The sequence below is a fragment of the Catharus ustulatus genome, chromosome 6 (assembly GCF_009819885.2).
Source record: "Catharus ustulatus isolate bCatUst1 chromosome 6, bCatUst1.pri.v2, whole genome shotgun sequence".
Classification (NCBI taxonomy): domain Eukaryota; kingdom Metazoa; phylum Chordata; class Aves; order Passeriformes; family Turdidae; genus Catharus; species Catharus ustulatus.
Window position 1 is genome coordinate 6,462,758 of NC_046226.1, and position 17,686 is coordinate 6,480,443.

A 17,686-nucleotide genomic window follows, 5' to 3' on the forward strand; every position below is an offset into this window, starting at 1 on the left:
GGTGGATAGGAGTGAGGCCAGTGTGTATCTGGATATTGTTACAGTTTTCAGAAATAAATTAAATACATATGTTTTCGCTAAAGCTCCTCTGAGGTAGATGCACAACTGTCTGTTCATCCAAAAGTAATCACCATTTCTTTGGCAAAGCTGTAAGATCCTCTTAGTGGAGGCTTGAGCCAGTGCTCAGTGTTTGCAAGGATAATGTGGGTGATGAAAAGCAAATTAAACCTAAAACACCTAGAGGTGATATCAGTTTACAGAATCACAGAACCAATTGTCTTGGAAAAGACCTGGCATCGACTCTGACTTCTGACTGATCACCACCTTATCAGCCAGAGCATGGCACTGACAATTTTTTATTGTTATTAAAGCAACCAACAAGGTCTAATAAAGTCAAAGTGCAAAAGACTGGAGAAATTAAACTCAAATACCAGCTTGGGAATGCTCCTGTAAGAGCTGTGCTCAATCTGGAGCTTTTTGCAGCCTTCAGACTGAAGTTGAAACAGTGACATGGAAGTGATGTGAAGAAATTCCAAATGCCTTGGATTTTGATAGTGGAATTTGGTGTGTGTATAGCTGAGTGTTAATGTAGGTATCACCTCTAGAATAACTGCAGAACCCTACAGTAAAAGGGATTTTGCTCTTTGTTATAAGGCCAAATTGTTAACTGTGAAATTCTTATTAAGTAAATTCATGTTGCTACCAATTGGACATCTCTACTGTAGTGAGCACAGAGAAAATTAATTAATCATCATCTGCATAAAGAAACATACAGAGCTGGAGAGACTGTTCCATTCACTCTAAACCTTTTCTTTTTCACACTAAAATAAAAAACAGCCAGCTTTCTTTTTGTTGCTTTTTAATTATTTTTTTTTTTTTTTTTTTTAGGATTCTAAAAGTAGACCTGATCTCAAAGGACTAAAAGATACTTTGAGGTTTATTCTAGTATTATATTTATGTGTCTTATGTAACAGGACCCTATGCAGAGTGTTTGTATTCTCTCATCACTTGGGACATGCATAGCAGGTTTCTTCAAATGACACTAATGTTTTATCCCTTCTTTTCTGGAATGTTTCATTTTGAAGTTCATTCCACATGTGGAGTTGCCTTTTCAGATTTTACAAAGCTTGCTGTGTGGCTTCCTCAGCCCATTTTCATTGGTCCTCAAATCAGGACACCTGATTAAGCCAGATAATGGAATATTTCCCTCCTCCACGTTCAGCCCAGCATTTGGAAATGGGGCTCCTGGAACTTCGTCAGCTACAAGGAATTGAAAGTGTGCTAAGCTCGGTCTTGCTCCTAGCACTCAGGACTGTAGAAGATCCTGAGATGGATGGGACCTGCAACAATCCCTGATGCCCAATCCTGCCCAGCACAGGACACCCCAGGAGTCACACCATGTGTCTGAAAGCTTTGTCCAAGCACTGAGCTCTGTCAGGTTTGGTGCTGTGACCACTGCCCTGGGAGCCTGTTCAGTGCCCATCCACCCTTTGGAGGAAGAACCTTTTCCTGGTATCCAACCTAAACTTCCCTGACAGCTTCAGGCCATTTCCTCGGGTTCTGTCACTGGGCACCAGAGGAGAAATCAGTGCCTGCCCCTCTCTTCCCCTCAAGAGGAAGTTGTAGACTGTGATAAGGTCTCCCCTCAGTCTCCTCCAGGCTGAACAGACCAAGTGACCTCAGCTGCTCTTGTATGGCTTCACCTCTGGGCCTTTCACTATCTTCATAGCCCTTGGGTCAATCTCTATGCTCTGACATAGTTTGGCTGTGATAGAAACCATCAAAGCAACATTAATCTTTGAGAAGTTTGAGCTTTTTGCAACAGACACCAAAGTGCTTCCTCTTTAGTGGCAGCAATGTAAACCTGGGTATGGGAAATAAGGCAGGACACAAGAGCTGCAAAGGGTTATTGGAGATGGGGAGTAACTTGTTTTTTTCTTATAAGAGAGTTTTGTGTAGGGCTTGAAAAGTAGCAATGAAATCCGAGAGACAGGCTCAGTGCACTCAGCTGAGCAGGTGATGCCGACACAGGGCTGCGAGTTGCCACTGTCCATCCCGGCGGGGGTGGGGGCTGCCTGTTGTGTCTCACACGTTGCTACCAACCGGCCAGCCCAGTCCTGAAGACCCAGGAAAAGACACGGTACAACATCTTGGGAGACGCAGCGAAGCCCTTCCCCTCCCCAGGCTGCATTTTGGGGTGAAATGTGGCAGAGCCGCGGTCCCCGGTGCCGCCCCGGCAGAGGCAGCGCCGCTCCCCCCGCAGCCCCGCGGGACACCGCGGCCGCGCCGGGCGGGGATGAACCGAGCCGGGATGGACCGAGCGGGGTGAACCGGGCGGGGATGGACCGGGCGGGGATTAATCGGGTGGGGTGAACCGAGCCGGGATGAACCGGGCGGGGATGAACCGGGTGGGGTGAACCGAGCTGGGATGGACCGAGCGGGGATGAACCGAGCCGGGAATAACCGAGCCGGGATGAACCGGGCGAGGATGAACCGGGCGGGGATGAACCGAGCTGGGATGAACCGGGTGGGGTGAACCGAGCCGGGAATAACCGAGCCGGGAATAACCGAGCCGGGATGAACCGAGCGGGGATGCACTGAGTGGGGATGCACCGAGCGGGGATGAACCGAGCGGGGCCAGCGCGCACCCTCCCCGCTGCCGGCCGCATCCCCGCGGGGTTCGCTCCGCTCCGCACCGCGCAGCCAGCGCGGAGGCCGGGCCAAGGCCATGGACACGGACGGTGAGTGCGGGCGGTGCCCGGGGAGGGGGCGGCGGCGGCGGCTGCGCTGGCCCGGGCTGCGGGCAGAGGGATGGTGATGGGAGAGGGATGGAGCGGGAGAGGGATGGTGATGGGAGAGGGATGGAGAGGGATGGAGTGGGAGAAGGAGAGGGATGGTGATGGGAGAGGGATGGTGATGGGAGAGGGATGATGATGGCAGCGGGATGCTGACGGGAGAGGATGCTTCAGGATGCGGGATGCTGATGCGAACGGGATGCGATGGAGTGGGATGCTGATGGGAACGGGATGCTGTGGGATGCGGGATGCTGTGGGATGCGGGATGCTGATGGGAACGGGATGCTGATGGGAGCGGGATGCTGATGGGAGCGGGATGCTGATGGGAACGGGATGCTGATGGAGTGGGATGCTGATGGGAACGGGATGCTGATGGGAGCGGGATGCTGATGGGAGCGGGATGCTGATGGGAACGGGATGCTGATGGAGTGGGATGCTGATGGGAACGGGATGCTGATGGGAGCGGGATGCTGATGGGAGCGGGATGCTGATGGAAGCGGGGCACTGAGGGATGCTGACAGCCCCGGGGACGGGCACGGAGGGGGGAACAGGGCCCAGCTACAGTGGCCCGGGCCATGGGACGGTGGGGACCCTCTGCCGCGGGGCCCGGGGGGTGCAGAAGGAGGCTCGGGGGTCGCTGTCCCCCCGGCCGGGGGGGTGAGGGCGGTGCCCCTCAGGGGTCTCGCAGGGAGGGCTGGCACAGTGCGCTGCCTGGGTGCTCCTCACGGAAAGGGTTTGTGTGCACGGACATGAATTCTAGGGAGAATAAAGGAATAGGAAAGCTGTTTTTTGAGCTATTAACAAAGAACAGGTGTTCCTGTAATCATGGGGGACTTGTGTCTGGGAGCCTGGGAGTTGTTGGGTTTTCTCACCACAGTATAACAGAAATGATTTGAGGGATGGTTGCCTCCAGGTTTTTGGTTGATGAGGATGTTGTTTTGATTGATGGTGCTGTTGACCCACCCTGGCTCAGCTCGTGGCCATGGCAGTGGTGCTGCTGCCAGGTATCTCCCTCAATATTTCACATCACAGCACTAGTGAGTGCTGAACCTGAACTGCTGCTGTTAAACACAGTCCTGGCAATCTCCTCCTGATTTACTATAAAAACTTCAATGTTTCTTAAAAATTGATGGGTTGATTTTGCTTCATCTTTTGCCAGCTTAGGGGAAAATAATCATGTGAGCCTTTAAGAGATGCCAGGATGGCATAAAGCAGTGTATGAACTCTCAGGAAAAGATCCTAGGCTTGAGCTTTTTATTAAAAAGATTGGATTTAATCAGAAGTCTAATTTCCCTCCCTCTTTTGCCATTTGGTGATGTTCCTTTGTGTTTACTGTTCCTCATTTTCTTTCAAGGCTGTGTCTCTAAGGAAGGGTCGTCTCAGGCAAGGCCCAGGCTGATGGGTGGAGTTGTGGATTTTCCACATCATGGAGTCCTTTGGTGCTTCAGCGTGGCCTTAGCAGAATTAGGAGCTAACCTGGTTCATTTAGAGCAGTAATAGTGCACTTTTACCTTGCAGAATCTGTCCTTGCATGAGTTAGATTTTAAAGCAGGGCTCCACATCTGACAGTTGAGTCCTCGTCTGTTTGAAAATTGCTAAATGTTTTGATTGAGAAATAATAACCTGAAATTAAAAAGATGGAGGGAAGCCTGAAGTTAAAATGAATAAATTGGCATTCCTTGGACTTGGTGTGCTTGTATTAAATTCCACTTGGATATAAGCTATGATTTTTATTTAAGTGGTAAAATTTGGCTTTATATCCAACCTCAGCAGATCCCAGCCTTTCCTGTACTTGTATGGAGCAGTGGCACCAGCAGGGGACCAGGGGATTCTCCTGTCTGAGGAGTTTTGGGAGGAGCAGGGGCATCCTGAGAGTTCAGGTAGTGTCTACTTCTGTCCTTGTGTCAGAGCTGTTCCTCTGAGAGAGGCAGAAGAGCCAGAAATTCTGTGATTCTGGGCTGCCAGAAGAGGTGGCAGTGATGACTTGAGGTGATAAGAGAGACATTTTATAGCTGTCTGCTCTGGTTTAATTGCTAAATAATTCATTGTTCCTGCTGGCTAAAGCATCAGAAGAGAAGGAAGTTTGGTTTCCAGTAACTATGGCTTCAGCTCAATTGGAAATGAATTCAAGCTTGGACACAGTTCAGGTCAGTGCCAAACAGAACTGTGGATCATTTGATGACATTTCTAATGGTTTTAATTAAAGGTACAGGAGCCAGTTCTGTTTAGCCCTTTACTGATGATCTGGATGAAGGGATTGAGTGTGTTGGTGACAGCACAAAGCTGGATGGGAGTGTGGATCTGAAGGAAGGCTCTGCAGAGGGATGCAGAAGGCTGGATTGATGGAGCAAGCCCAATTTTACAGGAGCACAAGGTGAAGTGCCAGGTCCTATACCTGGATCACAACAACCCATGTACCACCTCAGGCTGGGGGCAGAGTGGCTGGAAAGCTGCCTGGAGAAAAAGGAGCTGGGGGTGTTGGCAGCAGTGACCTGGAGCAGGTGTGCCTGGTGGGCAGGAAGGCCAATGGCATCCTGGGCTGTGTCAGGAATGGTGTGGCCAGCCAGACCACAGCAGGGATTGTCCCTCTGGACTCTCACTGGTGAGGCTGCACCTCAGATCCTGGATTTGGTTTTGGACCTTTCATGTTGTCCTAGTTCGGAGGACAGGTGTCTGCTGAGAAAGGCAGGAGCTTCTCTTTGAAATGGAGAATGTAAACTCCCTCCCTCCAAATTATTATAATTTTGAAATCAAGGGGTTCTCAGGCAAAGATATGGGAATTAGGAATAACAGTTCTTTTCTAGGGAAATTAAAATAGAAATACAGTACTACAAAGAACAAACTCCAAACCCTGACACAGTCAGAGTACAGCCTGACACCCGTCAGGCAGGGTGTTGGCAGCAGTCCCATTCCATGGTGGCTGCATCCTCCTGCAGTGACAGATGTGGCTCAGTTGGAGCAGTGCTCCTGTACAAGGTGCAGTTTCCCTCCGGAGCTCCAGTGGTGATGTGGAGAAATCCGGTTTTCCTCTGGAGTCCAGTGGAGAAAGGGGCTCCCTTAGTGTCCCAAAACCTCTGTTTTTATCTTGGTAAGAAATGTTGGGCTCTTCCCCCTGGCTGGAGCAACTCCCAATGGGCTGCAGTAATTTTATCAGTCCCACAGTGGGACTCAATGGCCATGAGCAGAAAATGACTGGCTGGAGGAAGGATGGGTTGTGAAAAGATAAAGAACACTGCCCTGCCTGGTTTCAATGGATGGCCCATTAGCAGAATATCTCCTGCAGAGATAAGGATACTTTTTATCACACTCTGTATTGTAACACAAGATACATGTTAACAAAGACATTGAGGGGCTGGAGCGTGTGCAGAGAAGGGAACAGAGCTGGGGAAGGGTCTGGAGCACCAGGAGTGGCTGAGAGAGCTGGGAAAGGGACTCAGCCTGGAGAAAAGGAGGCTCAGGGGGGCCCTTGTGGCTCTGCACAACTCCCTGACAGAATGATGGAGCCAGGTGGGGGTCAGGCTCTGTGGGGAGCAAGCAATAGGGCAAGAGGAAACAGCCTCAAGCTGTGCTGGAAGAGGTTTAGATTGGATATTAGGAAAAAAAAAATTGAAAAGATTGTCAAGCATCAGAGCAGGCTGCCCAGGGCAGTGGTGGAGTCACCACCCCTGGAGGGATTTAAAGGAGGTGTAGATGTGACACTTGGGGATGTAGTTTAGTGGTGAGCTTGGTAGTGCTGGTTTGGCTTGGTGATCTTAAAAGTCTTTTCATGCCTAAATGATTTCATGATTTGATGGTATCCTCATAATATTAAGACCATTCTGTATATTTTAAAATCAAAGATCCCCCAAGAGAATATATTTAAAAGAGGAAACATGTGACTCTTCAGAGTAATTTTTAAATACTTGAAGTATATTGAGTTCCATTTAAAAGTTCATGTCATTGTATCTTGGTTTTAGTTTTCCTTTCTTGTTTCATTTTGATGTAACACTGTCTAAATTCTTGCTAATAGTAGACCTGCATCACATCTGGATGTGTTGAAAGCAAATCTTAAAAAATATCTGCTTTGTGGAAAACATTGATTACACTTGTGTGGTTTTTTTCTCAATATCTGAAACGCAGGTACTTGCACAAAGAGCCTGTACTTGTGCACATGCACCTGTCCCTGTGAGAAAACATTTAGGTACATAGCCAAACTTCAAAGTAAATTGGAGAATATTTAAAATCTATTTCCTTCCTGTTTTGATTCAAGGGGTGGGGGGATATTCTCCAGGGATGCTGCCTCTGAGGAGAGTTTGTTTTTCAAAGGATAGGCGCCTTTATGTCTTGGAAGAGAGGATGGAGAGGGCTTCACTAAAGAACCGGGCTGCAGTTCCAAAGGTGCAGAGAGCATTCAAAACCTAAAGGGCTGCAGGGCTTGTGAATCCCACAGCCAGCCTTATAATAGCATTTTTAGAGGTTTGAAGACAGAAGTGAGTTACCAAACCAAATATGTTTGAGGTTGCAGGACACCTCAAACAGAATGCATCCCTTTAGCCTTGCTACTGCTGGCTGTAGCATTGATTTAATGTGCTTAGGTCACGATGAAATGGATCCTGTTCAGTGCAGAGGGGCAATTTTGCAGGAAGTGTGGGTGTGGTGTGGCTGAGGATGAGCTGGCAGCACAGGCAGGGAGAGCACTTCCAGCTGTGTCAGTTTTGGGAAGTGCAGCACTGTGCCTTGCCTTTGCTCCAAGTAATGATGCCAGCACTTCCTGAGGGACCCATCTGCAGGAGTCTGGGATGTTTATTTGTCCTCTTGGAGTGTTCTTTTTCTTCCTGTGCTTGTGGGAAACAAGTGAGTTCCATCTGGGTGCATCCTTCCGTGGTGCTGCTCAGCTGTAGAGACATCTCTGAAGTGAACAGGAGCAGTCACAATCACCAGGGGTCATTTCTAAAACCATCAGGCAGCTTTGTTTTGAGAGGCAGCCTCAGATGTGCCTTGGGTAGGTTGATGTCACGACTGATGGGGCTGAGCAGTCATTAAGGAGACTTTGTGCTCGTGTCCCATTTGTGTGATCTGTTGTTGATGGCTCTGGTTCTGCACAGAGAAAGTTTGATCAATTATTCAGCAGGGGCTGGAGTCTAAGCTGCCTCAGAGCTGGCAAGACACTGCCTCTACAGATTGGTGTGCTTGGTTGTTATTTAGGCACTCTGACTCTGCACTGACTGCTCTTTGTGTGGTTTTGGGAGATGAATTCCCAATCAGAGGAGAATAGGGTTATCAGCTACATACACTTACACCCAGCCTGTGACAGTGGCTGTAATCAAATCCAATTAGGCATGTTTTAATCAGTCAGGGATGCTAAGTTATCTGTGCTGTCTGGGATGAACTTCTTGGACACCTTCCTTTTTATGTTTCAGATAGATTGGCTTTGTGTTGGAGGGTTCAATGGGTGGGTAAGCAATCAGTGAAAATTGCCAATATTATCCCTCAGCAGCTGCAGGACTTGTTTAAAGCAATGAAAAGTGACTTCGTGGCCTTCTCAGTGGGTATGAGGGAGACAAGGTGCCATTTGTGAAATCCTGAGAAGAGCAGCACCAGGAGGAGCCATGATCTCAAGAACAAAGTCCCTGATTGCATCAGGACAGGTTGAGGAGGACAGAGAGAGCGTGTCAGCCAAAGAAGGGATGCAGGGAGGGTATCCCAGAGCCCACCCTGCACACACACCCACAAAATTACACTTGTTCCTCCCACAGCTGCACTGCATGTCTGTCACAGTCCCATTTCTGGCTGAATAAGCTCTGTGGTGCTCCCTGGGAGGCACTGGGAAGGGCAGGGACGGAATGGGGCTGGGATTCAGCCACAGAATCCCAGAATGGTTTGGGTTGGAAGGGGCCTTAAAGATGAATTAATTGCAACTCCTCTGCCACAGGCAGGGACACCTTTCACTAGACCAGACCTTGCTCTGATGCTGACTTTGAGACTGTGGGGCTTTTGCTTCCCCTCCCTATTTGCCTGTACTGTTTCTACAGTGCTCTGTAATGAAATACTATTACTATTACTATTACTATTGCTATTACTATTACTATTACTATTACTATTACTATTACTATTGCTATTGCTATTACTGTTATTATTTTATTTATTATTATTACTTAGTGACTCAAATGCACAAGACACTGGGTGCCTCCAAGGAGTGGGGAGCCAGTCCTAATTATCCTTCATTGTCTTGATAGGGTTTGAAAGCATCTGGAAACTTGCAGATAGTGCTTATTCCTACAGCAGGCAGGTGTGTTTTTAAGATTGCTGTTATTCTAAAAAAAATTACAGGATTGCAGATGCCAGAACTACTTATTTTGGGTCAAAACCAGAGTTTTCAAACCCTTAAGCACTCCTTACAGAAAAGTGGAACATCAAAATGTGGTTTACATATCAGAAGTGTTTGACGAGCATATTCAGATAATGTACATGCATTAAACAAATATTCCCTCAAATGTTTCCCACCACATTATCCTGACAACCAAGTGCTTGCACAGTTGGACCAAAAATGTGTAGTCACTGAAAAAAACCCAGTAATTCTGACAAAGTTCTACTCAGGCCCTTTTGGTGTCTCACTGCAATTGAAAGAGAAGAGCTGTCTAAAATAATTTATTGCTCTTTGGTTTGGAATGTTCTCTTCTCCTAAACATTATTTCTTCCAGTGTGGGGAGAGGGATTCTGCAAATAGAAGGCACCCACATGATGCTGATTCCTGCTGGTAATGTGAATTTAAGACGAGCATTTGGGCCACTGATAAAGGCAATTATTGGGATCTTGAGGTTGTCTGCAGAGAAGAGTTTGTGATGTATTTATCAGACAATGACAGGGGGCATGAAGCACTGTTCTTGAGTGGGCATTTCTTCTCTCTTGTTTTCTAGTGACTCTTTGGAAACAACATTTTCCATCAATAACTTTTGTTGAAAACACTTAAGATGTTTGTTGTCTGAAACCTTTTTTGCATAGCATGCCTTGGTTACGCTTTGTGATTAAAAACTTTGAGTCAACCCTGAAGAAAAACACAATCACCATAGAAATCCCACAAAATGCTTCATGTGTGGGTGGGTTTTGTCCTCTTTCTTGTTTTGCAGCACTTGAAATCTTCAGAGTTTCTCTCCAGAGGAGCAGACAGAAGGAAAGAAGTTTTTTTTCATTGCCACAAGGACTAGAAGGTTACTTGTTATAGCAGCTGATATTTTTGCCTCATGATTTACTTCAGATCTACATATTTAGGTAAAGCACCTATTATTGTTTGATGAAAGCATAGATTTTAGTTGGTGAAGTTGTGATACTTGCCTTTAAAGTCTTAAAAAAATGTGCATACTCCATGAAACACATGTAGAGTTACAAATTATTTTATTTTCTGGGTGCAAAAATGACTTTGGAATTTCTATAACATCAATAATACAATTATATTCAGTGGTCATCATGTGGGGGATATAACAGGGCTGGGAGCCCTGCTGAAAAATTAGTCCAGGAGGTTCTGTTGCTGTGCTTCAGAGTAAATGCTTGTTGAGTTTTTTACTGAAGCTGTAAGAGATGAGATGTTCAAATGCTCACAGTATTTTGCAGCAGTGCTTTGGGTTTTGTTCTGTAGTCTGAATTACTGGGTTTGCTCCCTGCATTTGAGTATAACATTAATAATTATTTCCCTGGCTTCACTTGGATTTTATATGATTGTTTTATCACAGACTTTCAGTGGAAGCAGAATGCATTTAATGCTGAGGTCAGAAGACAGCCTGTAAACAAACTAGAAATTGGAAATTCTGCTGTGTTTTTTGAGGCAGTTCCCAGATCTGACAGTCTGCAGGTTTTTGTGTCTGTGCTGTTCATGCTGTGTATCAGAGTGGTCACCCTGCCTGGCTCCAAGAGCCACATGCCAATGTTGTCATGGACTGAACCATATGATGTGCACCTAATTGTGTATTTATCTGTCCTAGTTTGGAGGACAGGTGTCTGCTGAGAAAGGCAGGAACTTCTCTTTGAAATGGAGACTGTAAACCTCCTCCCTCCAAATTATTATAACTTTGAAATCAAACGGCTCTCAGGCAAAGATATGGGAATTAGGAATAACAGTTCTTTACTGGGGAAATCAAAATAGAAATACAGTAATACAAAGAACAAACCCCAAACCCTGACACAGTCAGAGTACAACCTGACACCCGTCAGGCAGGGTGTTGGCAGCAGTCCCATTCCATGGTGGCTGCATCCTCCTGCAGTGACAGATGTGGCTCAGTTGGAGCAGTGCTCCTGTACAAGGTGCAGTTTCCCTCCGGAGCTCCAGTGGGGATGTGGAGAAATCCGGTTTTCCTCTGGAGTCCAGTGGAGAAAGGGGCTCCCTTAGTGTCCCAAACCCTCTGTTTTTATCTTGGTAAGAAATGTTGGGCTCTTCCCCCTGGCTGGAGCAACTCCCAATGGGATGCAGTAATTTTATCAGTCCCACAGTGGGACTCAATGGCCATGAGCAGAAAATGACTGGCTGGAGGAAGGATGGGTTGTGAAAAGATAAAGAACAATGCCCTGCCTGGTTTCAATGGATGGCCCATTAGCAGAATATCTCCCACAGAGATCAGGATCACTGCCCCCACCCTCAACAGATGTCGATAGAATTTTTAACCCAAGACATTATTACATATTTATACATACTCATGAAATAAGGCCCATATGTAAGGGATCCTTCATGGTGGAAAATAGTGAACCCACCATGCAGTCACACAGCCTTGACCGAATCTGATGATATTCTCATTTCAACCCAAATATTGGCAACCTCACCTTTTTCCTTCCCCAGGAACCCAGGCCACAAGACCTGATCTGTCCAAAATGACAAAGCCACCAGAGAGCTGTGATTTAGTAAAGGCAAGTGGAAAGTTGTACCTGAAGGAGGAGCCCTCAAACTGCACTGTCTGTGCTGGCACAGCTCAGTGTGCCTTGGTTTGGTGCTGCTCAGGGATTTCCTCTCCATCACATGGATTTCCATTTTGTGTGCTGTGAAGGTCAGGTGGGGCAGGGGAGGCAGGGGATGTGCTGCTCCTTGTCACTCTGAAAAGTGCTTTAGGTGTGTCTGAGCCACAGAATGGTGTGGGACAGAATGGAAGGGACCTTAAAGATCATCTTGTTCCAGCTTCCCTGCCATCCCCTTCCACTACCCCAGGTTGTTCCAAGCCCTCCATCCAACCTGGCCTGGAACATTTCCATGGTGGGGCAGCCACAGCTGCTCTGAACAACCTGTGCCAGAGCCTCACCACCCTCAGAGCCAAGAATTTCTTCTTAATATCGAATCTAAACCTACTCTTATTCAGTTTGAAGCCATTACTCCTTGTCCCATCAAGAATTACACCCTTCAGGCTGTGAAGTGTTGCCATTTGCTCCTTGGCCCAGGCCTCCCAACCCTGTCAGCTAATGTTGAAAAATCAGTAGTTTTAAGTCTCCAAAAGCACACACTCCATCACTGACTCAGACCTTTACTCTGCTTACCTCTGGCTTCCAAACATTTCTCCTGCAAAAACATGAACTAGAAACAGAAGTATAAAACAAAGCTGACCTTCTCTTTTGTGCTGACTCCAGTCAAGAAAACGTGCTAGCAACTCAGGGAACAGAGCTGCAGGTTTTAGAGGAAGAGGAATGGATTAAAGATTTCCCAACAGGCAATCTCCAGGGGAGAAGGAGTGATTCTAGTGGGCACATTTGTTTTCAGTGCTTCCACAGCAATGACTATGCTGAGTGTGTAGTCATTTATTTGCCCTGCTGAAGGCACAAGAACAGTTTTCCAGAGCTGCTCTTATCCCCACTTGCCTTCCCATTGCTTCCTTGTTTTTTTGATTCAGTTCTTTACTCTCTTCACTTCCCTTATCTCCCTCCAGGGCAATGGATAACTGGGAGCTGTGCTTGGCTCACTCAAGAGCAGGGAACACGGAGGGAACATTTCCTTCCCAGACACTGCAGTGAGATCCAAGAGAAGGTTTTGTCGTTCCTCAGACAGAGCAGTCCCACAGCTCCAGGAGCCTGCCAGGCTCTCCATGGGAAGCCCTGCAGCCTGTGTGGATTGCTCCAAGTCAATCCATGTGAGAGGCAGGGCAGCATAAAGGAAGAATGTGCCCCTTTCTTGGGCTGGAAAGAGGAGCCTTTGGACTCCTGAGCTGCTGCCCACACCCTCTGTGCTTGGCAGCAGAGCAAGCAAAAAGTCAAGATTGCCTTGGGTCAGGAAAATTTCTCACAATGGGCTTGTGCTCCTCTGGCCTTTCTCTTTGGTCCATTGAATGCTGAAAAGGAGCAGCTCCAGCAGGGTGTGCTGAGATAATTCTTCAGGAGTGCCCCACAGGCCAGGGCAGTGAGGATGGGGGGTTCAAACCCTTCCAGGTAAAGCCAGGACTGCCCCTCAGGGCTGGCCAACCTTGTAGCCATGCTGGAAAGGAAAAGTGCTGCCCACATGATCTCACATGGTGCCTCATCTCTTTAGTAATGGATGATCTCACCAGGAAACGTAGGCAGAAGTTTCTGTGCTATGGGTTATGGGGAGGATTAGGTATGAAAGAGTTCTGCTGTTTTGGTTCATGCTGTCATGGTTTCTGTCAGCAGGTGGGTGCCCAGGGAATTTTAATGAAAAAGATGTCAGATCCCCTAGGATTAGGTGTCAACTGACTGATGATTTTGAGGAATGAAGTCTTGAATTTGGCACATAAAAATAGCAGTTGCGTGGGACCTTGTCACCAACTTCCTTTGAGAATCAACCCTTTTCTGAGAACTTTAACTTTGGGATTCTGCTGGTGTTCAGTTCTAGTATGTAAATATTCATTCACCAAGTCTCACTCTTGTGCACTCTGCCCCCAGTGCCTCCCTGCAGCATTGGCTGTGCTGATGGGATGACAGTGGGTCACACAGCAAGGTGAGGAGTGTAAGGCTGAACTCCACATGGCTGGAAATGTGTTAGTGCCATGATACCACAAGGTAGCAGCTGTCTTACCCTCTCTTTTTATTTTCCTCTTTGAAACCCACTCCACTTGTTTTATAATTACTTGGGCTCATTATGAACGCAAAAATAGCTCCTCTATTTAAAGAGAACAGATGGTTTTTCTAATGATTTTTCGTTAAGATTGAATGAATTGTGGTTGAGTCAGAAACTGCCAGCCCAGAAACGTATGTTTTGATTAGAGAAATACTTGATTAGGTTAATTGAGTGTGACTCAGTGTGATGTACATTTGGCCAACTTAAAAGCTGCCCAACTTTGTCTTGGGTAGAGACTGCAGAACAACTCTGAGAATGGAGCAGCAGGGAAGGGAGGGCAGGGGAAGATGGAATGTAACTCTTTCCGGAGGACTGGGAAACATTTAAAACATGAGGACACATTTGTCCATTCACATTTTGTTCCTGAGAGTGAGGAACAAGAGCAAACCCTTCCAGTTTCCACCTGAGAGGTCTCTGAACAAGCCAAGCTTGGACCCAATCTCAGGGGCAGGTCAGGGTGGTCCTGGGCACCCAGTCAGGAGGAGAGAGGCAGAGTAAGCTGTAGAGTAAGTTTGCCTTTGGGAAGTCCTTGTGGCATGAGAGACAGCAGGGATTTGGTTAAATTCATAAGTTTAAACAAAGTTTTGGTTAAATTTTGGTTAAACTCACTCCACAGCTCAACTAAAGCACTTTGAGTGAAACTGAGCCTTGCTCAGCTGAAGACTTCAGAGCCGTGTTTGTGACATTCAGGAGAGCGTGGCTTTTAGCAGACAAGTAATCTTTTCAGACTTTAATGGAAAAGGAGATAGAAGATCTCCTGAGCAGGCTCAGTGTCACTCAAGGTGCTTTAGTTAGGCTGTGGAGTGAGTTTAGTGTGCTGTAATTTCCATGCAAGCTCAAGCTTGGTGGGGCAGGGTACAGTATAGATGATGTGGAGCTCAGCAAAACTCCAGAGAATAACCTAAATCTCCAATTTCTTGACTATTTAATGTTTGCTGGAGACTAAGTGATTGTGATACCTCAGTCCTCTTCCAAACAGTGGCACGTAGCCAGAAAATCTCTTAAGAGACCTGTCCTGTGCTCCTTTCCTCTGTGACCAGAAATGGGATGCACAAAGTGCAGTCCCTGATGCTCCCACTGCAATCCAGGGGTTGGTCTGGGCAGGGTCCAGGACCTTCTAGAGACACTTCATTTCCTGGGGCTGTGTATGTCTGTGTAAGTCTGAATATAAATAATAATGTGTAAGTCTGAATATAAACACAAACCTCTTTGAGAGGGTTTTGTCATTCCCAGCATGTCTTTTAGCAACTGGGCAGCCATTCTTTCCTCTTTTTTTGCCTTTTCCCAATGCTCCTTATTCCCACTCCCTTTTCCCTGTGTGGCTCCTTCTCCAGACCTGATCTCAGTGCTGCTGCTGTGGTGCTGCAGAGCTCAGCAGGTGTATGTTCTCTCACCATTTTATTAGTGCTTTTTCTTCTTTTTCTTTTGTTTTCACTCAGAGTCAGGATAGAATGGTCATGACATGGATTTTTTGTTTGGACTTGGTTGTTTATTAAATCTTATTTAAAGTACAGGGAGTTCTTTAGTACTTATAGTTATAAAGCTAAAAGTGAGAAAATGGAGGAGAGTTTAGTTAGTTACAAGGTCTTTTAAAGCTAAACAGTTTAATTAAAAACTAACATTTATATTATTTATAGTTTTGACTCCATAACTAAACCCCTGTGACCCGCACTGGGGGATTTTCTATTTGACTAAAAACCATTACTTGAAATCATGAAGAAGAAGGAAGAAAGAGACAATGCTTAAGAACTTCTATTTTGTCTTATACCTATTACTATGTTCTAAAACCCCTAAATTTTTAGCCCTCCACCATGTGACACCACACACCTTTATTTAACTACACACTCATGATTCCAACTCCATCACTCAAATTTGGAAGCTTTCCCCAAGGCTTTAAGTCAAAAGCAGCATTCCCTTGGGGGTCAGGGTCAGAAAGCACAGAAAGTTCAAAGTTCCCAACCCAACCCCAAATTCTGGGTTCCAACAGCAGGCAGCTGCTGATGGGCAGCAGGAGGGGGCTCAGCCACAGCTCTTTACTCTTGGAGGGGATTTTGTGTGTCTGTGTCCCCTCAGGCACGTGCCCTGTTATGTGAAATTAATTAATGGAGATTAATCCTCTCCCACAGCATTTGTGTGGAGTTTGATGTGGGCAGTGACAAACCAAAACAAGCAGGTCCTGTCCTTATTTCATCCCCTTTTTGTGGCAAAATTGTGTCGTTCAGGCCATCAAGGCAGACATCAGCAGTTGGGACAGAATGTGGGGGTGAAGCAGCAGGTCTGGAATGATGTGTAGAAAATGCTCTGCCCATCCCAGAGGAGAAGGATGAGATGAACCAGCCCACCTCTGTTACAAGGGTGATCAAATGTGTCCATGTGGCTGTTAGGATGTGATATTAACAGAGATATTTGCTGTAGTTTGATATGTCAGGGTTAAGGTATGTTTTATGCTCTCCTTGCTGGATTATGAATGGAAAAAATGATTCCAGTCAGCTGCTTGAAGGTGGGTATGTAGGTATGGTAGTGAGCTGTGTTGGAGGATCTTTCATCATGAATCTGAGAGAAAGGAGCTAAAACTCATTTAAAATCAAAGCAAAGCACTCACAGGAGCAATATCCACCTTTCTCTAGCACTGCACAGAAGTTGGATGCAGCAGGTCTGAGTGCAGCAATTTTCCATCCTGAGAGGACCAGGGAGATTCTTTGTCCTGTGATCTGAGTTACAGGAATAGTTGTGCCTTTGGGGAAAAGAGCAAGGCATTAAAAATACAATACTTATTTTTCTCTGTGTTAGCATCTTTATTTCTCTAGGAGATAGGGATGCTGATCTTGAATTTCCTTCCTAAAGGGCAACACCTTATCTCATAGATGTGCCTTCCTAAACAGATGCTGGGACAGGTGAAATATTGTCCAAAATACACTGACAACCACCTGAAGAGTTTGAATCTGAATTCTTGTCCATATTATTGGCCGTGCCTCATATCAGGCAGACAGCACCCCCCTCTGTGGTGTCTTTAGAGCCAATTTTGTAAGAATTTTTGCCTAGACGCTGGAATGAGAAAGCGAGAGAGGCTCTAGAGGGCAGTGCAGCATCCCTGTGACGGGAGTGCCTCCAGGATTCGTTCACAGGAATCTCACTCTGCAGGATGAATGCTTAAAATAGATAAAAAATAAGATAGAATTAAGCAGTAGTTTTCGTTATTTCACAGGGAGTTTCGATTGATGATATTTTTTTTTTTGTACCAAGAAGACTTAGCCCTCTTTTTAGAAGAGTTTTGAATAATAGACTGGCTGTACTACATTTGAAAAGGTTTTAATATCTTAAAAAAGAAAAAAAAAGTGCAATATTTGTGTGTACAGTTTAAGGAAACAAACAAACCAAAGCTCATCCCTCCTGTGCCCCCAGCAGAGGCCACATTTGTTTTCACACTGCTTCTGCCCTTCTCCAGCACAGCCTTATAATGCAACACATCCCCTGACTGGATGTGCTCCTGTTTCCCTTTTAGAGAGGTAAATCGATAAATCATCCTGTCAGCAGGGCACAGCTTGAAGCAAAATTTCCTTGTGCTGGAAGGTTTAGAATTCACTTCAGGAGGGAGCTCAGATGTGCCACACACACCTGCCTGCTGATAATATTCCAGGGCAGCATCCAGAAAGGCAGGGTGGTGATTGGGGGTGTCAGCCTGCTCTTCAACCTGGAGCCTGCTCCTGCTGTCAGGAGGGGTCAGCAGCTCCTTGCTACCCCATAAACACCTGTATATGGCTGGCTGGTTATTTAATGAGCATTTGGCATGGTTCTTCACTCTGTGAGAGAGTTCCTGTCTCCAGACTGGGCTGCTCAGGGGGACAGGGGGTCGCTCATGCTGGAATCAGTGTTG

General features: G+C 46.4%; 1 protein-coding gene across 17 annotated transcripts in view; it reads left to right on the plus strand.

The window, feature by feature from the left end:
* Positions 1-2,118: 2,118 nt before the first annotated feature.
* SYT16 (synaptotagmin 16) overlaps positions 2,119-17,686 on the plus strand; it is a 105,247-nt gene continuing 89,679 nt past the window's right edge. For 10 of the 17 annotated variants that reach the window (XM_033061619.1, XM_033061624.1, XM_033061625.1 and 7 more), the window contains exons 1-2: positions 3,221-4,942; positions 9,902-10,043. The gene's annotated coding sequence lies outside the window, so the exon portion shown is untranslated. Of the gene's footprint in view, positions 2,141-2,521; positions 2,742-3,220; positions 4,943-6,524; positions 7,777-9,010; positions 9,064-9,901; positions 10,044-17,686 lie in introns of those variants that run through there. The other 7 variants (XM_033061618.1, XM_033061620.1, XM_033061622.2 and 4 more) reach the window with 7 other exon arrangements.